General features: G+C 40.2%; 1 pseudogene; it reads right to left on the bottom strand.

The window, feature by feature from the left end:
* Window positions 1-3,086: 3,086 nt before the first annotated feature.
* On the bottom strand, window positions 3,087-5,432 carry LOC102434667 (annotated as a pseudogene).
* Window positions 5,433-18,652: the final 13,220 nt, after the last annotated feature.

Here is an 18,652-nt window from a genome sequence, read left to right as displayed (position 1 = left end):
TCATACAAGGGAGATCGGCACACAGAAAATAACTATATTAATTTCATGGTCACCCTACAGAGGTCCCAAAATTTTCATTGATGATAAAGTCAACTAGGGGAGAGGACAAAAGGGATTCAATCAGACATCAAAGAGAACTGACCAATGGAAACCAGGTCTAAAACACTGTGGTATTTCAGGGGGAAAGGAAGTAAAACAAGTATATGCCTTGAAGACAAAAGCCCAACAAGCAGGACCCAGTGTATGGGTATAAAAATTGTATCCCTATCTTGATTGAAGATTTCTCACAAATTTGCTTCTAGTATGTATGGTATAGTGGTATATATGCTACATTACTGCCCTGTTCATCCTCTTATCTCTTAAAACTTTTCAGACTCCAACATGCATGGGATACAACCTGAACTTCCAACAGCTTGACTTTGCTAGTGAAAAAAACATTTAGTGTTTAATTTATCCAAAGCATTTGTTTCTGCTATAACCAAAAACATCAATGTTGGAAGAGAGGAACTTGGCTCTCCGAGTATTCTCTACCCCTCAGAGCTAAGATCTGAATATAGAAATTTAAAGGCCATAGCATGACCATGGCACTATCTCCAAAATCCTTAAGAGAAATTATGTTCACCTGAAGGAGAAGAACCATGGGTGTGTGTGTTGTGGGGGGGTGGGGGGGGGATATACTCTAATTAAAAGGAGTCCAAAGGTAATCCAAAGAAATATTATTCTTCTTGGTATGGAAGATCTCAGAGATGGATTTATGAAACATTAAAATGAAGTAGAGCATTGTATGCTCCATGAGAATTTCCCATGAAAAAGTAAGCAAATAACTCTCTGTACCATTGAACATGGAATCACCTGGTCCTCAGCCATCTGAGATAGTTCAGCACATCAGAGTGTTAGGGGCATGAATCCCAATGGCCATTTGTGGCTAGAAAATTATGCAGTATGACAGGGTTTGTGGAGGGTTGGAAGGGGAAAAGAAAATGAATTAGTTAAACATGAGAAAATCAGATTTGTAGCGACTATCCTTTGTAGGAAAATTCATGAAAAGATTATGAGCTAGAAGAACTGCCTCATAGTGAATTATCAAGCTACAGGCATTAACTTGAAAAGTAAATAATTATTTTTTTCTTCTTTTCTTTTCAACCAATGCTTTTATACAAATTAATAGTACATTTCTATGTTAATACAACTAAATAAAAATATAAATAATTCCAAACAGGCTATTACAACAGTTGTTGCAAATAGAACCAAATTAGGAAAATTCAAGTAGCTTTTGTGTTCCCCTCCCCCCCATAACTAATCCTCATTGGAAGATATTATTGCTTACTTTAATTTTTATTTTCCCCATGCTTGAATGCTTTTATAAACTTTTCCAGAATAGTTTGTTTTCTATTCAAGGATCCTTTCAGAAATATATACAACTTCAGTTGTTGGGGTCCAGCCCCAGCAGGTCCAGGTGTTCCCAAAGGTGAGGATGGAGTTGGCAAAGAATGAAGGACACGGAGACAGCGTTCAGATGATCAGCAAGCCAGGTTCTCTAGCCAAGTTCTTCCTTTATTCTCCTGTTACATCTGTATTTATACCATTTGATTTTAATCCTATCCTTTCTATTCCAAAGGTTTAGGGCATTTGTTATCTCCATTCCAAGGTCACTACTCTACTGTTCTGTTAAGCTACAAGGAAGGAACTGAAGGAGATTATCCTAAGTAAAGGTTATGTAACTTAAGCATGATTGTTCATAGTTGAGGTGATTAATTACCCGCCTGGTACTTAGTCAAGAGGTTTTACTGGTTTATTCCCTTCCTTAGTCCTGTTAATCCCTAACTCCAGGGAAAAATCCCCACCTGGGGAAACCTTTCTCAGAGAGGTGACCCTTGTTAGAACACATAGCACTAAGAAGGGGAGCAAACATATTAAGAACAATATGCCATATATACCAGGTCCCTTGAAACATATGCTGTGCAGATGTTTCTTCCCTGCAGCGACTGTGTCAAGCAGCAAGGATGGACCCGGGTCTAGCATTCAGTGTTTTATTCTCTTTAAATCTAATTCATTGTTTTTATTTTTTGGTAACTTGTTTTGAACTTTTCTATTTAGAGAGTATTGTTCATGATAACATCTACCTAATCAGCATTGTTTTCCTATATTTTATCAGTAGGAAGAAATCGTCTTTCAAGCCATATAGATGGGAAAATAAAGGACTCTGATTAGTATCTATGTTGGCCTTAGGCAACAAGTAGGCTTGAATCCCAGCCACATGTATCTGTGGGTAGAGGGTGGAAGCCAAGAATAGGATGCTTGAATGACAGAGACTGATCATTTTAAGAACAGCATTTGTTAAAAAGCATTATGGTACAGGCATATGATGAAATAAAATAAAACTATTAAAATAATGATCTCTGTTGATCTACAGAAATGCAGAATATAACAAGTAAAAATAATAAACTACAAAAAGGCATGTAAAAAATGGCTCTATTCTTGTTTAAACACACATATTTATGCATAAATATTTTATTAATAGCATTTATCCCTGAAGATGTGATTAAAGGTGATTATTGTCTTTTTCTTTACACTTGTCTATATTTTCTGAATTTTTCATCTGTATTAATTTCATCCCAAAAAAGGCTATAATTCTATTTTCATGTCTAAGTAATTATAAACTTTTAAACAGAAACAGATATAAAGTGATTTAATCAAGTAATTATGAACTCAATTACATGCTGTTTATCTCCCTCGTATCCTCATTCCCACTCTCCTGATTAAAAGTTGATTTTTTTTAGCTTAATAACAAAAGATAATCACTTTTTAAGGCAGCAGTTTTGTATCATCCAGCAATATGTTTGTAATCCTTTTCTATCCTTGTATTAAAGTCATCCTTGGTTGCTCTCAAGCTGCCTTTTATATGAAAAGACATGCCCTTTCACTAATGTGTGGACTGTTATTTTCCAGAAGGCTAACTTGGCTGATTGATCAGCTGACTCTGCTTTTCTTAGCTGGCACTTGGTCTCTTTCTTTCAGATAAAACTTACCTCAACATAAGGAACATGTAAAAAGAAAGAGCCTCAGCTTTCTAGGCCTGAGACCCGTCAGCCATGGGTTCTCCAGAGGTTTTTGGGTTTCAGTTCTCCCTCTTGATAAATTTTTTTCTTGCTAGAAATGCTAAACTTGCGACCACAGTAATCTATAGCATTGGATAACTCTTTACATATTCTAAAATGCCCACAGTAAATCAGAATCTTAGGGCTATCAGTAATTAAAACGAAATGTTTTGTTGTATATTCTCTAGTCAGAAATGGTATTCTTTTTCTTTCATTTACACTTGTTAACTAACATATATTTCTTTTCTTTTTTAAATGTACAATTCAGCAGTTTTTATTATATTCAGACAATTACCACTATCTAATTTTAGGATCTTTCCTTTTTCTTTCTTTCTTTTTAAAAAGACATGCTCAGCCCTAGCTGGTTTGGCTCAGTGGACAGAGCCTGGACCTGCGGATGGAAAGGTCTAAGGCAGCGGTTCTCAACCTGTGGGTTGTGACCCCTTTGGGGGTCGAACAACCCTTTCACAGGGGTCACCTAAGACCATCGGAAAACACATATATAATTACACATTGTTTTTGTGATTAATCACTATGCTTTAATTATGTTCAATTTGTAACAATGAAATTGGGGGTCACCACAACATGAGGAACTGTATTAAAGGGTCCCAGTATTAGGAAGATTGAGACCACTGGTCTAAGGTTTATTTCTACCTCAGTTGCTGGCTCCTACCCAGCCTGGCCCTGGTCCGGGCTTGGGCAGGAGGCACCCAACTGATGTGTTTCTCTCACATTGATATTTCAGTCTTTTCCACTCTCTCTAAACATCAATGGGAAAATATCCTCGGGAGAGGATTAAAAAAACAAACAAAAGTGGGTAACCTGGTCAGAAGGTCAAATCTTCAAAGTGCATGCAAGCTGCTCCTCCCAGGGCGTGTTCCAGAGCATCTCCAGGAAGGCCTGTGGGGATGGTGCCTCCACATTCTGGAAGATGTTCTGGACTCTGCGGAACAAGATGAAGTATTTCACCTCCAGCCAGATGAACCCGAAGTGGTTCTCATCGAACAGGATGAAGACTCCAGGGCAGCGCCTGGTGGAGGCGAAGCCATGTCTGGTAACAGTAACAGTGTCCACGCCATAGAAACACATCCTGCAGGTTCGGGGGTAGTTCTGTACTCTTGAGAGCATGCCCACAGGCAGAACAAACGGGACAGGCTGCTCCTCCAAAGCTGCAGCCCCGGACTCCCCGACGCTGGGCTGAGCAGGGCTCTGCCAGCCATGGCCCTCGCTTTCCTCAGTCCCGTCTTCTTGCTGCTGCTGCTGCTCTTGGATCACCTGCTCGTCAATCTCCTGGACCACGCGGGAGAGCTCGTTGAAGTTGTGGAAGATCTCGCCATCTCGTAGCTGGATGCGGTGCATGAGGTGGATCTCTAACTTGTTGGAGTCTCCCGTGATCTTCGTGACCCTGGCATACTTCCCATGGAAGCTGAGCATGGCAATATTTAGACCGTAGGGATCGTACTTGGCTTGGAAGAGGCCTGACCTGATGAAGTCATCCGGGTGGCTCGGCGGGAGGTAGAGGCGGCGGTAGGTCAGGCAGTCATACTGATGTCTGTCCTCCTGCACCTGCACCAGCCCCCATGCTTCCCTGAGCCGCGTTGGTGAATCCTTTCGGTGGTCTGTCTTGTTGCACTGGATGCTGAACCTGTCCTTCTGAATCTGCATGTGGTGGTTGTGGGGCCTGCTGTGGCGGCCTTCCATGCACTCCACCGCAGCTGATTTCCTCTCCGTCAGGCAAATTCTGAATGAGGGATTGAATTGCATTGGGCCATCCACATGGGTGTTAAGGCAAGGCCCGTACATCCAACCAGTAATGCATAAGCCGTCCACCACGACATTCACTAGTGTTCTATAGTGCTCAGTATCTAGGTGCCACAATCCCAAAATGTGTCTGTATGGGTGGAACAGCTTCACATAGACTTCTCGATAAGACATACCTATCATCTCCAGGTTCTGCAAGTTTTCACAGATGCCAAACTCCTCCCGGCAGCGCCGTCTCCAGATGCTGTCGATGTTCAGGATGTGGTGGAATTTGGTGCAGGCCTGGGCCAGGCTGGGCAGATCGGTGCCAGGGAGCGAGGCGAAGATCTCCACCAGCATCTCCACAGGCAGGTCCTGCAGCGAGCAGTGTGGGGCCAGTGGGGGCGGCATGGGGCTCCGGATTCCCCCACTCCCAGCACAGCACCGCGCTGCCGCATCCTCCTCAACGTGCTTTTCTGCAGGGGCCAGGGCCATCTTGCTGTTGGCCACTGCCTCTGCCGTCTCAGCTGAGCCCTGGCGTTGCTGACGACACCGACATCCCTGCGAAGAGCAGAGGCAAGCGCACTCCTCCATGCCTCCACGTGAAACAGCCACCACAGCATGCCAGGCTTTAAGCTGGCTGGGTCCCGCCCCAGAGTCGAGCCACGCCCCCTCAGAGAGGAGCCAATTGTAGGACTTTAGCAACACTTGGAAAGAAAGCCATACCCATTAACAATCGCCTCCCTTTCCCAGTGCCCACTCCCTGTCCTCCCGCCCTAGCCCCAGGCAGTCACTAATCTGCTTTCTGTATGGATATGCCTCCAGGGATATGCCTATGGGGCGGGGGGGTGGGACATTTCACATAAATGCAGTCATAATATCTGGTCTTTTGTGACTGGCTTCTTGCACTTAGCATAACATTTTAAAGTTTTATGTATGCTATATTCTAGTGTATGGGTATACCACATTTTGTTTACCCATTCATCAGTTGATGAATATTTGGGTTGTTTCCAGTTTGAGGCTCTTATGAATTGCTATGAACATTGTGTACAAGTTTTTTGAGTGAACATGTTTCCACTTCTTTTGGGTATGTACCTAGAAGTGGCTATGCTTAGTAACTAACTTAGTAACTAACTTAGTTACTAACTTAGTAACATCTGGGTAACTCTATGCTTAGCATGTTGAGGAACTGCCAAAAACGTTTTCCAACATGGCCCCACTATTTTACATTTCCACCAGCAATGTAGGAGGGGTCCAATTTTTAAACATTCTCATGAATGCTTTTTAAAAAAATATATTTTAGCCATCCTAGTGAGTGTTGGTGGTATTTTATTATAGTTTAGAGCAGAGTTATTGACTGTAGGTTGACTTGACCTTGAACTCCATAAGGGAAATCTCTACTATGCTCAGCCTTCACCCAGCCTCTGACAAATCTCTCAGGCCCCTGGTAGGAATGGGCTCCTACATGTGAGCAAGGATGGACTTGAGCTCTTCACTTTCAGTTGACCTCAGTTCTTCACTTACAAGTGACTAACCTTGCTAGTTCCTTGGGTGAATGGATGCCCTCAAAAAAAAGTTCACAGGATCTGCCCACTGTGAACATAATTTTCCTATGGGCTGAGACTGGCCCTGCCCATTCAGATAGGCTTCCATTCTCATGTTGAGAGCAGCTAGATTCCTTCTCTCCACTTTCCTGGATTCCTACCAGAGAAACACTCGCACCTTTGGAGGGTCCTCTTAATGCCCTGGGAGGAATTTGATTTGCCTTTTATCAGGAATAGACATTTAGGGTGGTTTATTTGATACAGGGGTGTAAATTCCATCTGCCACAGACACTGACTTCGATCATTTAAACACTAAAATATTCTCAATCCCTCCTTTGAAGAGTAGCCCTATATTATTATTGTTATGTAACTGGGTAATGGGTGTAAAGACTCTTCTTTTAGGATCCTGTATTGATGGGATTTTGAGGGACGGTCTCCAAGGGTACATGTGTGTCTGGTGGGTCAAGGAGAACCTAGGAATGTGAGTGCAGCTGGTGTATGGCAGCAGCCCAGACCCAAACCTCTACCATTGTCCTGGGCCTCACCTACTAATGGTACATGATCTTGGACAGGAAGCATCCTGTGAAGCCCCAGGACTTGCCAAGTGCCTCTCCCTGGTATTTACAAAGCACCTTGGGCTTAAGTGCCCATTTATACCATGGAATACTGTGCAGCAGTAAAAAAGAACAATCTCTTACCCTTTGAGGTAGCATGGAGGGACCTGGAGAGTATCATGCTAAGTGCTAAGCACATATATTTCAATGTATGCTTGTAGAGGTACTAGGTAATCTAAAGTTATTTATATTGAAGTATGGTAGCAATCATCTCAGGTAGAAACTGTAGTTTAACTCTAAACTCTAACCCTGCTGTTTTGTTTCTGTACTTATTTGCTTGTTAAAATAATAGAAAAGTTATTTTGATTTTCTGAATTATATAAATCACCCCATTCAATTAAATACCCTATTGATTGTGGTGTGAATATACCATTGGTTGTGGTCATACTGGTCTTAGAAAGCACATTTTCCTTTACCTGGGAAGGATAGCACAATTATTCCAAGGTCAGAGGGCTCCAGTTAACGTGTCCCTGTTGACTCAGTGTTCCGGAACAAACCAGGTTCCTTATTCCAGACATGAGGCCTCTAGATAATGTGTTTCTGTCAATTCAGTGATCCGGAGACCAAAAACTATAATTTAGATAACATGCTGCTTCTGCTTCTGTAAACTGCTTTTTTGCAAACCAGGTTCCTCATTCCAAACCCTGGGATGTAATCAATACCTTTGTGATTATTGCCTATATAAATCTGGTGTTGCGGCCATCTTAGCACTATGAGATTTGGGAGAGTGAAATGCCCCCAAATAGTCCTGGATTTGCAATAAATGTGACTCTTTAAATCGACTTCTTGAGGCGTCCTTGTGTGATTCGCGGGGTACATTACAACAATATAACACTAAAGTAGGACTTTCTCATTTCAACCTGGCTTAAGAACTTTTAAGTAAGTTAGGATATCTAATCTAATAAAAGACAAACATGCAAATTGACCATACCTTCATTACGCCTTAAGCCACGCCCACCGGCCAATCAGAGCGACGATATGCAAATTAACCCAACCAAGATGGCGGCCAGCAGCCACAGCACTGAAGCGAGCAGGAGGCTTGCTTGCTCCAGTGATGGAGGAAGCCAAGCTTCCTGCCTGCCGCGGCCCAGCTCTGAGCTCCAATTTAAAGCAACAAAGTTTCAATTATAGAAGGTAAATAAACCCCAGATACCTGCTTTCAGCTAGCCTTGGCCACAGAACTGGAGTGAGCAGGAGCCGGCTCTGAGCTCCAGTGGCTTCAACAAAGTTTCAATTATAGAAGGTAAATAAATGCCAGAATAAAAAAAAAAGGAGAGGCTGGGAGCTTCTGTCGCCGGCGGGCTTGGCCAGCCTGAAAACGGCCCTCAGCCCCTCACCCAAACTGACCAGGCACTCCAGTGGGGACCCCCACCCTGAAGGGCATGTGACCAGCTGCAAACAGCTATCAGCCCCTCACCCAGGCTGGTCAAACGTCCATGGGGTGAGGGTCCCCACTGGGGGGGCTTGACCAGCCTGCAAACAGCCATCAGCCACTCACCCAGGCTGGCCAGGCACCCCAGCGGGACCCCTTCCTGATCCAGGACACCGTTCAGGGCAAACCAGCCGGCCCCCACCCATGCACCATGCCTCTATCCTATATAATAAAAGGGAAATATGCAAACTGACCCTAACAGCAGAAGGACTGGGAATGACTAGTCACTATGACACACACTGACCACTAGGGGGCAGACACTCAATGCAGGAGCTGCCCCCTGGTGGTCAGTGCACTCCCACATGGGGGAGCTCTGCTCAGCCACAAGCCAGGCTGATGGCTGCCAGTACAGTGGTGGTGGTGGGAGCCTCTCCCGCCTCCTCAGCAGCACTAAGGATGTCCGACTGCAGCTTAGGCCTGCTCCCCGCTGGCAAGTGGACATCCCCCGAGGACTCTCGGGCTGCCAGAGGGATGTCTGATTGCCAGCTTAGGCCCAATCCCCCGGGGAGCAGGCCTAAGCCAGCAGGTGGTCATCCCCGGAGTGGTCCCAGACTGCGAGAGGGCACAGGCCGGGCTGAGGGACTGCCGCCCCGCAAGTGCACAAATTTTTGTGCACCGGGCCTCTAGTAAATTAATAATCATGATAAATGTAGAAATTTTGTTCCATATTGATAAAAAACAGTTACAAACCATTGGTCCAGAATAAATAACCAGAAGCACATTATCTTTAAGAAATTTTGAGATATTGTATTATCTTACATTTTTCTCACAGATAAGTATAATATTTCTAATTCAGTCCCGTTGAGTAAGATTGTAAAAAAATTGATTTTCATATTAATTCCATCTAAAATGTACTATAGTTCTTTGGGTCATAAACCATAGACATTCCATTTAGTTTACAATGCTTAGGCAATTTGGAGTCAGGTTTTTTTTCTTCTTTTTTTTTTGCCAAGGGAACTTAGCTTTTTTCCTTGTTTTGAACAATAGATCTTTTAAAGACAAGAATCCAATGACCTTCTTCAAGGGTCACTTGGAACCTTGGGCAAAATGTAACAGTTCTTACTGATGGATTTCCACTCCCAGTTGCTGGAGACTCAAAGTCTATGGCAAATACAGTCTAGGGAAACACAAACCTTGATCTGTCTGCCAGCTCATTATTAATACATCTGAGTGACCTGAGCCCCTGACCTATGCACTGAATCTTTAAGCAAAACTTTCCTTCTCACTCTCTCTTCTCTATGGCACTATGGTTGTTGCTGGCTTTGCTTACTTTCTCCTATACTTTGGATGCATGTAACCCCCATCACAGTATTAAATCAGATTTATTTTGTTTTCCACAGCTGCTCTTCTCAACCCTGTTAATACTTTGTGGCAAGATGAGTTCGCTAAAGAAAATAGCCAGAGCATGTGGGGTGGTGGGAGTAAAACTAGAGCTCTCTTCCTCTGATCCCCAAGTCATGTTTCTCCTACAGAGCTTCCTTCATACATCTTGGAAAACTTTAGATGCCAAAGTCACACTATTAGAGAGTTTGGGAAGAGAAAAGAAAAACAGGCAACAAAACCCTGGAATTAAAAACAACTCTTTAGCCCTAACCGGTTTGGCTCAGTGGATAGAGCGGCGGCCTGAGGATTGAAGGGTCCCAGGTTCGATTCCGGTCAAGGGGTCAAGGGCATGTACCTTGGTTTTGGGTGCATCCCCAGTAGGGGGTGTGCAGGAGGCAGCTGATCAATGTTTCTCTTTCATCGATGTTTCTAACTATCCCTTTCCCTCCCTCTCTGTAAAAAGTCAATAAAATATATTTTTTTAAAAAAAAAACAACTCTTTAGACAGTCCTTAAATGTCAACCTAAACATTAAAAAAGTGAATTGGTACAAATTTCATATGCAAGTGCATGCATAAGTAAAATTATTTGACTTAGTTAACTAGTCTAAAATGTTAGTGCTAGCCAGATGACTATCTGATAAGAAGAAGAATCTATCATCAACAGGAGCATATTAATGTTGCTATAAAACTTGAAATCTCCTGAAATTCTCTACTTTTATTGCAATAACAGAACTTGAAGAATTTCATTTTCTGTGATGGTTCATCTCCACAGACCCTGGTTATTGAACTAAGGAAAGTAATCACTAGTAGCAACATAGACATGTTCATTGTCCAATTGATTCATAGATCTTTCTCTTAACCATGAAAACCTAACATCTGATCTCTCCCCCAACTGCCCGAAAATAATTAACAAAGTTCTCTGGGCATTAAAATCTATGCCTAAATGTCATTTTAATTTGTGTCACTATTATTTTATTCCCCATTCTTCTTCAGGTAAAACACACACACACACATACACACACATCAAATTGTAGTTTCAGTTTCGCCCAGGTATTTTGACCCCAAAGAGATTATAGTGAATAATTTTAAAATTGTAATTACATTATAGTTAGGCAGGGATAGTATCATTCCTCCCTTTATATCTCCTCTTTAAAAAGTTTAAAGATCCAGAAATGGGTTCATGGCTGTGAATATGGAAATAGCTATACATTATGTTTAAAGTGTTAAATGTGAGCTGAAAGTGAGTTCTTTTGCAAGCAGTGAAAAACCAGGCAATCATTTCATTGTCCTGACCCAGTAGCCACCAGATGCTTAGAATTCCACGTATCTTAAGGACAAACTATTCAATGACTCTTTTGACACCCAAAGTATGCCAATAATTCAATGTATTAGTTGGATGCAAATTTTATACAATAAGGTATGGAAAGCAAACTGTAATTGGGAGCGCCAGCGTGAATGGAGCTCTATCCTTTGACAGAGCCCATTGTTGAACTCCAGCCTGAACCTCCGACCCTTTACTTTGCAGGGATACAATAGCCTTTGATATGAGATGGTGGGAAACGGACTTAGAAACTCATTTCACATTCAGTTGCAATTCATCAGTTTGGCCAGGACTTTTAGCAGCTTTAATGACCACAGCAATTGATGGTTAAATCAATTTGTGCCGGTGACAGCATGGCTGGCCTCTAGACTGTAACAATCCAGGATTGCACCAGGCAGAAAAGACTCTGCTATTCAGATGTGCACAGCTCCTACTCAGTCCAGAGTGAGAACAAGGGGAAGGCCGTCTCTCACAGGGCAGGCCTGGAGAATGCACACATTCACGCCAGTGGACTACACAATGCCGGGGTTTCTTTCTAAAGTGGTGCCGTAGATTTTTTTAAGTATTGTTGCAAGTAAAAATATACAGTAGAAGACAAAGATTTCTAATATTTAACCATATCCTAAGAGAAAGTAGCAAACCAAAAAGAATTTAACCTTTGTTCCCCTGACCAAAATGGGTGGTCCTACTCCCACCACTGCCAGACACCCCTGCCCCCATAAAAAATAGAAAGAAAGGAAAACCAACAGCAGAGATTATGACAGAGGAGGTTTATGTTTGAGGGGGGAGAGGGGAGTAAAATAGGAATTTAAAAAACAACACTGCATTCTGTCTCAAAAAGAAAGAAATATTGCTCCCCCTTCTGTTTATCAAAGGAATTTTTATTCAGAACAGAAGATCTATCTTTTGAATTTTTAAAACATAAATGTTTATAATGAAAAAATAATGGCAGTGTCAGCATGGTAGGACAGCCAGTATAGCTTATGTGATTTATTTATAATAAAAATGTTAAATTAATAAATACTTCTCTGAGCCCACTTTTTCATGTTTGAGAAATTTATAAGCAAAATTGACATTTTAAAGATGGGGTAGGGACAAAGTCAGTTCATACCAACAAAACAGTTTGCCAGCACAGTGTTAGAATGACTAATTAAATCAGACACAATACAAGTCTGCATAAAATGTGTTACTTAAGGCATCTAATTCTAAGTTCAAGTAATTGGGAATGCCAATATATTATTTAAACATCTGAATTACAGTGGCTAAAATAACCTAAAGTCCACTGATATACTTTAATGCACTTCTGAAATATGAGAGGTAATTAGATAACTGTTTAGGATTTCTTTAAATGAGCATTAATGCCACAGTGTTTGCAAAACAGAAATTATCTCCAAAAGTACAGGAATAATATGTGCATTGCATTAAATTCAGGATTTAATGAAACTGACCACAAGGATGGAATCTCTATAACCTTAAGTTATCTTTTATACCCTATTAAAAGTCAGACCAAATAATACAATATATTTTTTAAACTATGGTGGAAAAGGGAAAAGGGGTCTCTTTTAGAACATGGGTAGGTCCATGGGAAATGGATTGCACAAAACATGCAGCTATAGCACTGTGTAAAAAATGTAAACAACATTTTCCACCAGATTTGTCTAAACATTGAAAGAATATTGAGGTTGTACAGAGGAGGTCTTGGCACTGAGTCCAGAAGCTGTACTTGGTAACTGAGGAGGGGGAAGAAAAGGAGGCGAGTTTCCATGACAACACTGGTGCGGAAAGCAAATGAAACAAGCATGCATCTTCCCAAGGGAGGAAGAGAATATGGAAACTGGAAATGAAGGGGGAAGGGCAGTGGCGGCTTCTGAAAGGCTGGTTTATGCTGAATAAGTGTTTGGTGTAAAACTGTGATGTGATCCATATAAGAGTGTGTGTTCTGAGAGAGCTGGCATCCTCTTATAATGTACTGCTTCAGTGATTAAATATCACTTTGCCTGGGAATATATATTTGTCTTTCAATTTCCAGTTTGAATATATAAAGACACTGAATTCATCTTGATGCATACATTGTCTTCTGCCTTCACAATAAAATGACATGAGGTGACTAGACTAGACCTTTGTATGTCATTTTCTTTAGCATTTTTACCTGGGAATCAAGTTTACATGGAAAGGGGGCTTTTATTTCCTTCTCTTAGCATTCAAGGGCAGATAGATGTGGTTTCTCATACTTTTGCCTATGAAACTCTAAGTCACAATCCTGACAACAGTGTTTCATGTGTCACAAGGCAGTATTTTATTCCTAAGGAAGAAGACTTTATAAAAGCTCTGTTTTTCATCTGATTAAAATGATCACTATTAATAGTTTCATCTCATTATAAATGGCTCAGTGTAAGGATTAAAACAGTAATGGCACCAAGAAGAGGTGACAGATGGAGAGCTAACTCTCCTCCATGCTCTGGAAATACACACACTACCACTGAAGAAAGTCTTTCATCAGAGGTCAGGTAATATTGCAAATTGGCACTGAGTACAAGGGCCCTGATAAAATATGGGCTCAATACTAGTAACACAGGAGTTACCAGTACATTTACACCATCATCTGATGGTTTTACCAGTAAAAGTCTGGATCAGAATATACGCTGGTCCATAAAATCTGTGAGGGCAGTGACTGTCTACCTTTGCACATAATATTCCCAGCATTCCTCACCCCCAGAGCCTACATATAGCATATGTTCAATGCATATTTGTTGACAATTGAAAGAATAAGGTAAACCATTTTTAAAAATGGTGAGACACACCCTGGCTTGTGTGGCTCAGTTGGTTGAGCATCGTCTCTGCATTGAAAAGTTGGTTGAGCATCGTCTCTGCATTGAATGGTTAGATTCCCCATCAGGGCACATGTCTGGGTTGGGGGCTCAATCCCAGTGGGGGACGTGCAGGAGCTGATCAGTGTTTTGCTCTCACATTGATGTTTTTCTCTCCCTCTCCCTTATTGTCTCTCTAAAAATCAATAAAAATATTTTTTTAATTATGAGACGCAACTTATAAATGCACAGGAAAGAAATAAACCTTGATTCACCTCCAATATAATAGGCAGCGTGCTCTTGTTATCTTAATACTCACCTATACCTGGAAAGGTAGGTATTATCATCCCCATTTTACACATGAGAAAGGAGAATTGCTGGCAGACTCAGGTACTTTCCCAGATTTAGACCATTGACAAAGTTGAAACTCAAATCCAGTCCTAAGTAAATAATGCCACTTATGATCTTTGAATTTTTTCATACTGTTTATTTTACTAGATCGTGCTAACTCCCACTTTGGTCTAATCAGAAAATAGAGTATGCCAAGTATACTCCTCCTCCTCCTCCTTGGGGCCTCTCTGAAAGCCCAGGGAACAATGCTTCAGATCTCCCATCAGCCCTGCCCTTAGAAGTCAGTAGAGGCCAGGACCCAAAAATCCAAATTTGAAGTAACCAACTATAATTCTCAGTACTTTGTATATAAGCAGGGTTATAGCTCTGGAGAAATAAAAATATTTGAAACCTTAAGTTTTAATGCAATCTTGGCACAGCCCACATTTCTGTCTACTCCAATATGCTGTTTTATACATAGTATGATTCACTCTGCCTAGGCTGAGCCCCTCTGAACCAGCAAAACTTTACCCAGATTCATTTCAACCTGCTCCCTTTCTCATCCTCCCTCTATCAACCCTGTTTAAAAAATTAGTTCCAGTGAATCCAATGGAATCTACATTCCATTATAAATATATTTTATTATGAACTTAGTCTCTTCACAGCATAATCTCTCCACTACATCTTTATGATTTTCTTTCCTCTGAAAAAAAAATAAGCTGTTTATTATTCTTCTCCCTGTATTTCAAGAGCCGAAACACTCCCAAGTTCCCACCAACATTTTCAGACCATTATTCTTTCACTAGTGTTTAAAAAGGGTGGGATATACCTTTATTTATGTGCCCATATATTATGAGCAGAGATAACGTGACAGGCACTGTCTGAAGATATTGGTATATTTTCCATAAATTTCAGTTCAACTCCATAAAGTAGTGATTTTTGTCCCCATATAACATTTCTTTGAAAGTAAGTTTTAGTAGGTTAAATACATGACTCAGCTCTTGGAGTGGGGATTAAACCCCCAATCCAGGCTCTCTTCACAGCATCATAGATCCTCTCTACCTTTTCACTGTCTATCTCCATGCAACTTCCACAGTCGCTAAAGACTCTTATGATAAACTCATAGTTTTCCTCTTAATTGCCAATATCATGGGGCATGCTCATGTCCACCTTTATCATACATCTTAGTACAACTCTAACCTCTGCCCTGATCATCTTTTTGTGTGTGTCAGAAACCCCAACCAGTTTCTCAAAATGTGTCCTAGAGACCTTTGATGATCACAAATGATGTCAGCAAACACCTGGCAGTTTAAAGCAAAAAATAATAAAACCTTTTTGTTTACTTTTATTCCACAAATTTTATTCATTTAGTCTATAAATATTCCTTATGCATAAACTAATTGCCAGTCACTATTATAGGCAATGAAGATACAGCAGTGAACAAGACAGACAAGTTCCTGTTCTCATGAGACTCGTGAGTTTGAGTAGAAAAAGAGAGAAGTAGAAAAACTTTTAACAGAAAGAAGTAAGACATGACATTATCACTTGTCACCAATATCCATTCAACAAATATTTCTTGAGTTCCTGCTTTCTTTTAGTCACTGTTGTACACAGAGGAAATCAAGCAATAATCCTAAAATGATAAAGCCAGAGAAATATTTACCCCCGGGAAAGAAAATGGTATGAAGCTTATCATTTGATTTTAGCCACAGTTGGTCCATGACCTTGGCTTCAATATATTGAAAGAACTTATTCCATATCATTGCCAAGGTGTCTGGGATTAAAACATACAAGTGTTCATATAATCATCTGTTCTTCTTTGTGTGTATAATGGTGTTTGCTCTTGTGTTCAACTGAGAACTCCTTGGAAGCATGAGTTTCATTGGCCATAAAGTTGGATAAGCCTAGAGTTTCTTATCTACTGAAAAAGGTGGTTTTTGTTCATTTGTTTTCTCCAGAATTATCAATGCCTTTATTCTCTTGGAGATATCTTTTTGGTAGTGGTGGTGATGGTGAGTGAGAAATCATCTATCTATATGTATAAAAGTTTAAGCGATTGTTACGACCGGTAGACCAAATGACTGGTTGACCAAATGACCGGTCGACCAGTCCCTATGATGCGCACTGACCACCAAGGGACAGATGCTCAACACAGGAGCTTCCCCCTGGTGGTCAGTGCACTTCCACAGCCAACCTCCCATAGCCAGCCAACCTTCCACAGTCCCTCTCCCTGAACTGGGCAAGATGGCCCTGATTGGCCCCGATCGCTGGCCAGGCTGAGGGACCCCACCTGTGCACGAATTCATGCACCAGGCCTCTAGTAAGTAAATAATAATAAATAAATGTATTTCAGAGTATAGGGCATGAAGAAATTTAACATGCATAGTAATGTGATAGAGGTGAGAGTTAGGATTTGAGATCCGGGAGGAAGATAATAAATATGGTGCTGGAAGAAGGCCCTTCAGAAAGAGGAGATTTGCGAGCTGAAGAATAAGAAGTGCCAGATATTCTATGATGTTTTGCATAATCATCACAAGCTTCAAGGGTGCACATATGCAACAACAACAGAAACAGTCAGTAGGTTTTATCTAACATTCAAGTTTAAAGTCTTATCTAAGATATTGTTTCAGAACCTACCTGGTTTTGTTTGCAGTGCTACTATCCTATAACATATTTCAAATTCAGAAAATAAATGTATCAATGACTCAAAATTTGTTCATTGAAGCATAAAAGTGGCAGAAATAATCAACAAATTACTATAACAAAGAAAGTCGTAGTGAGCCAAACTCCAGGATAACATCTGATGTGAGCCTTTATGTGCAAGGCAAGTGAATCTGCAAGTGTAACCATTTCACACAGAGAAAGATAAAATGAGAATAGACTACATGATAATGAGTATCTGAAAATTCAATTGTATTGAACCAGTGATCAATTAGACTCAGTGCGTTTTCTGTTGAAAGTATATCAAATAATGGTACAAAGCCATAAAAGCTTTTTATATTTTTCTCAAAAAGCACAGTGACTTCTCTGATAAGCCAACTGAGTTTTTCTAGAATGTGGAACAAATAATGGTTTGCAGTATAGAATTGATAAGCTTGCTTACCAAAAGCAGAGAAGAAACTAAAACAACAGAGGTAAAATTCAAAGTCATATGCCTCATAATACAAATAGGTATTAATACATACTATTGCTGAGAAGTTTATAAGACAGTCAGCAGTCAGTTGTGTGTGTGTGTGTTTTGAAAAGAAAGCAAAATAAGTTGCATACCAGATATACTAGTGTATTTTGTACAACATCAGTGGTGTATAATTTAGAAGAACAATTGTTGCTATATTTGTGTACTAACTGATCATTTGATTTAGAGTTCTACAAATGTCACTAATATGTAAAGCCTGAATTAGGTCCTAGTATGTGTGGGATACATATGAGGGGAAAGTGCTAGGTGATTATTTGTTCTATTTATTGTTGAAAATATGAAGACAACGATGTGATTTTTAGCAAGTACTGATTACTTTTCAAACAAGATATAGTCTGACAAAGTTCATATAGATCAATGCTGACAAATACCAACTACATGTGTGGCAACAGGATATGTTGCCACACAAATAAAACTAATTGCACCTGCATATCAATCAATACACATCTTCACTGACAGTGAACTCTTGATAATGAACACCATTTCTCCGGAAGTAGATTCAGTATTGAAAGAAACACGGAACTTTGTGCACATTAATATGAATATTAGCACAATTTGACAGTTATCAAATAATCATTTCCATGGTGCAAACTCATGTATGTATGTATAGGACTAACTTAATACAAATAAAGAGTAAGAAGAGAAAACTGTTGAGTGTGGTTGCTAATCTTATATATTAAGCTATCTACAGCTGAGCTTGATACCAAACTTTGGTGAAAAGTTAGGACAATTCTCTTATGTAAGCAATGATCATTATTTTTAACACATTAAAATATTTTTATCTTTTATGCTGTGATAATTTTTCTACGCATTTCAAAATATTGGTCTGTTATGCTCCATGTATCCATTAAGTAACTTACATTTTATAAAGCTCTGTTTTGAATCTATAACTACACAACCGCTTAAACAGCACCATCCAATAGAAATATAATGCAAGCCATAAATGTAGTTTTTAACTTTTATAGTAGCCATATTAAAAAAGTAAAAAGTAACAGGTGAAGTTAATCTGAATAATATATTTATTTAACTAAATATTTCTCCAAATTATCATTTCAACAAGGAATAAATATTTAAAATATGAAGATATTTTTCATTTCTTTTTTCATTTTAAGTGTTCAAAATCTGGACCATATTGTACACTTAAAGCACATCTCAATGTGACTGCATGTGACTTGTGGCTACTATATTGGACTATAGTCCTGAGCACTAACCTTAACAATCACATTCTTTTATCTTAACCTTTTAT

This window comes from Myotis lucifugus, unplaced genomic scaffold (genome assembly GCF_000147115.1).
Source record: "Myotis lucifugus unplaced genomic scaffold, Myoluc2.0 scaffold_11, whole genome shotgun sequence".
NCBI classification, from domain to species: Eukaryota; Metazoa; Chordata; class Mammalia; order Chiroptera; family Vespertilionidae; genus Myotis; species Myotis lucifugus.
This window is presented reverse-complemented; position numbering and strand designations above follow the sequence as displayed.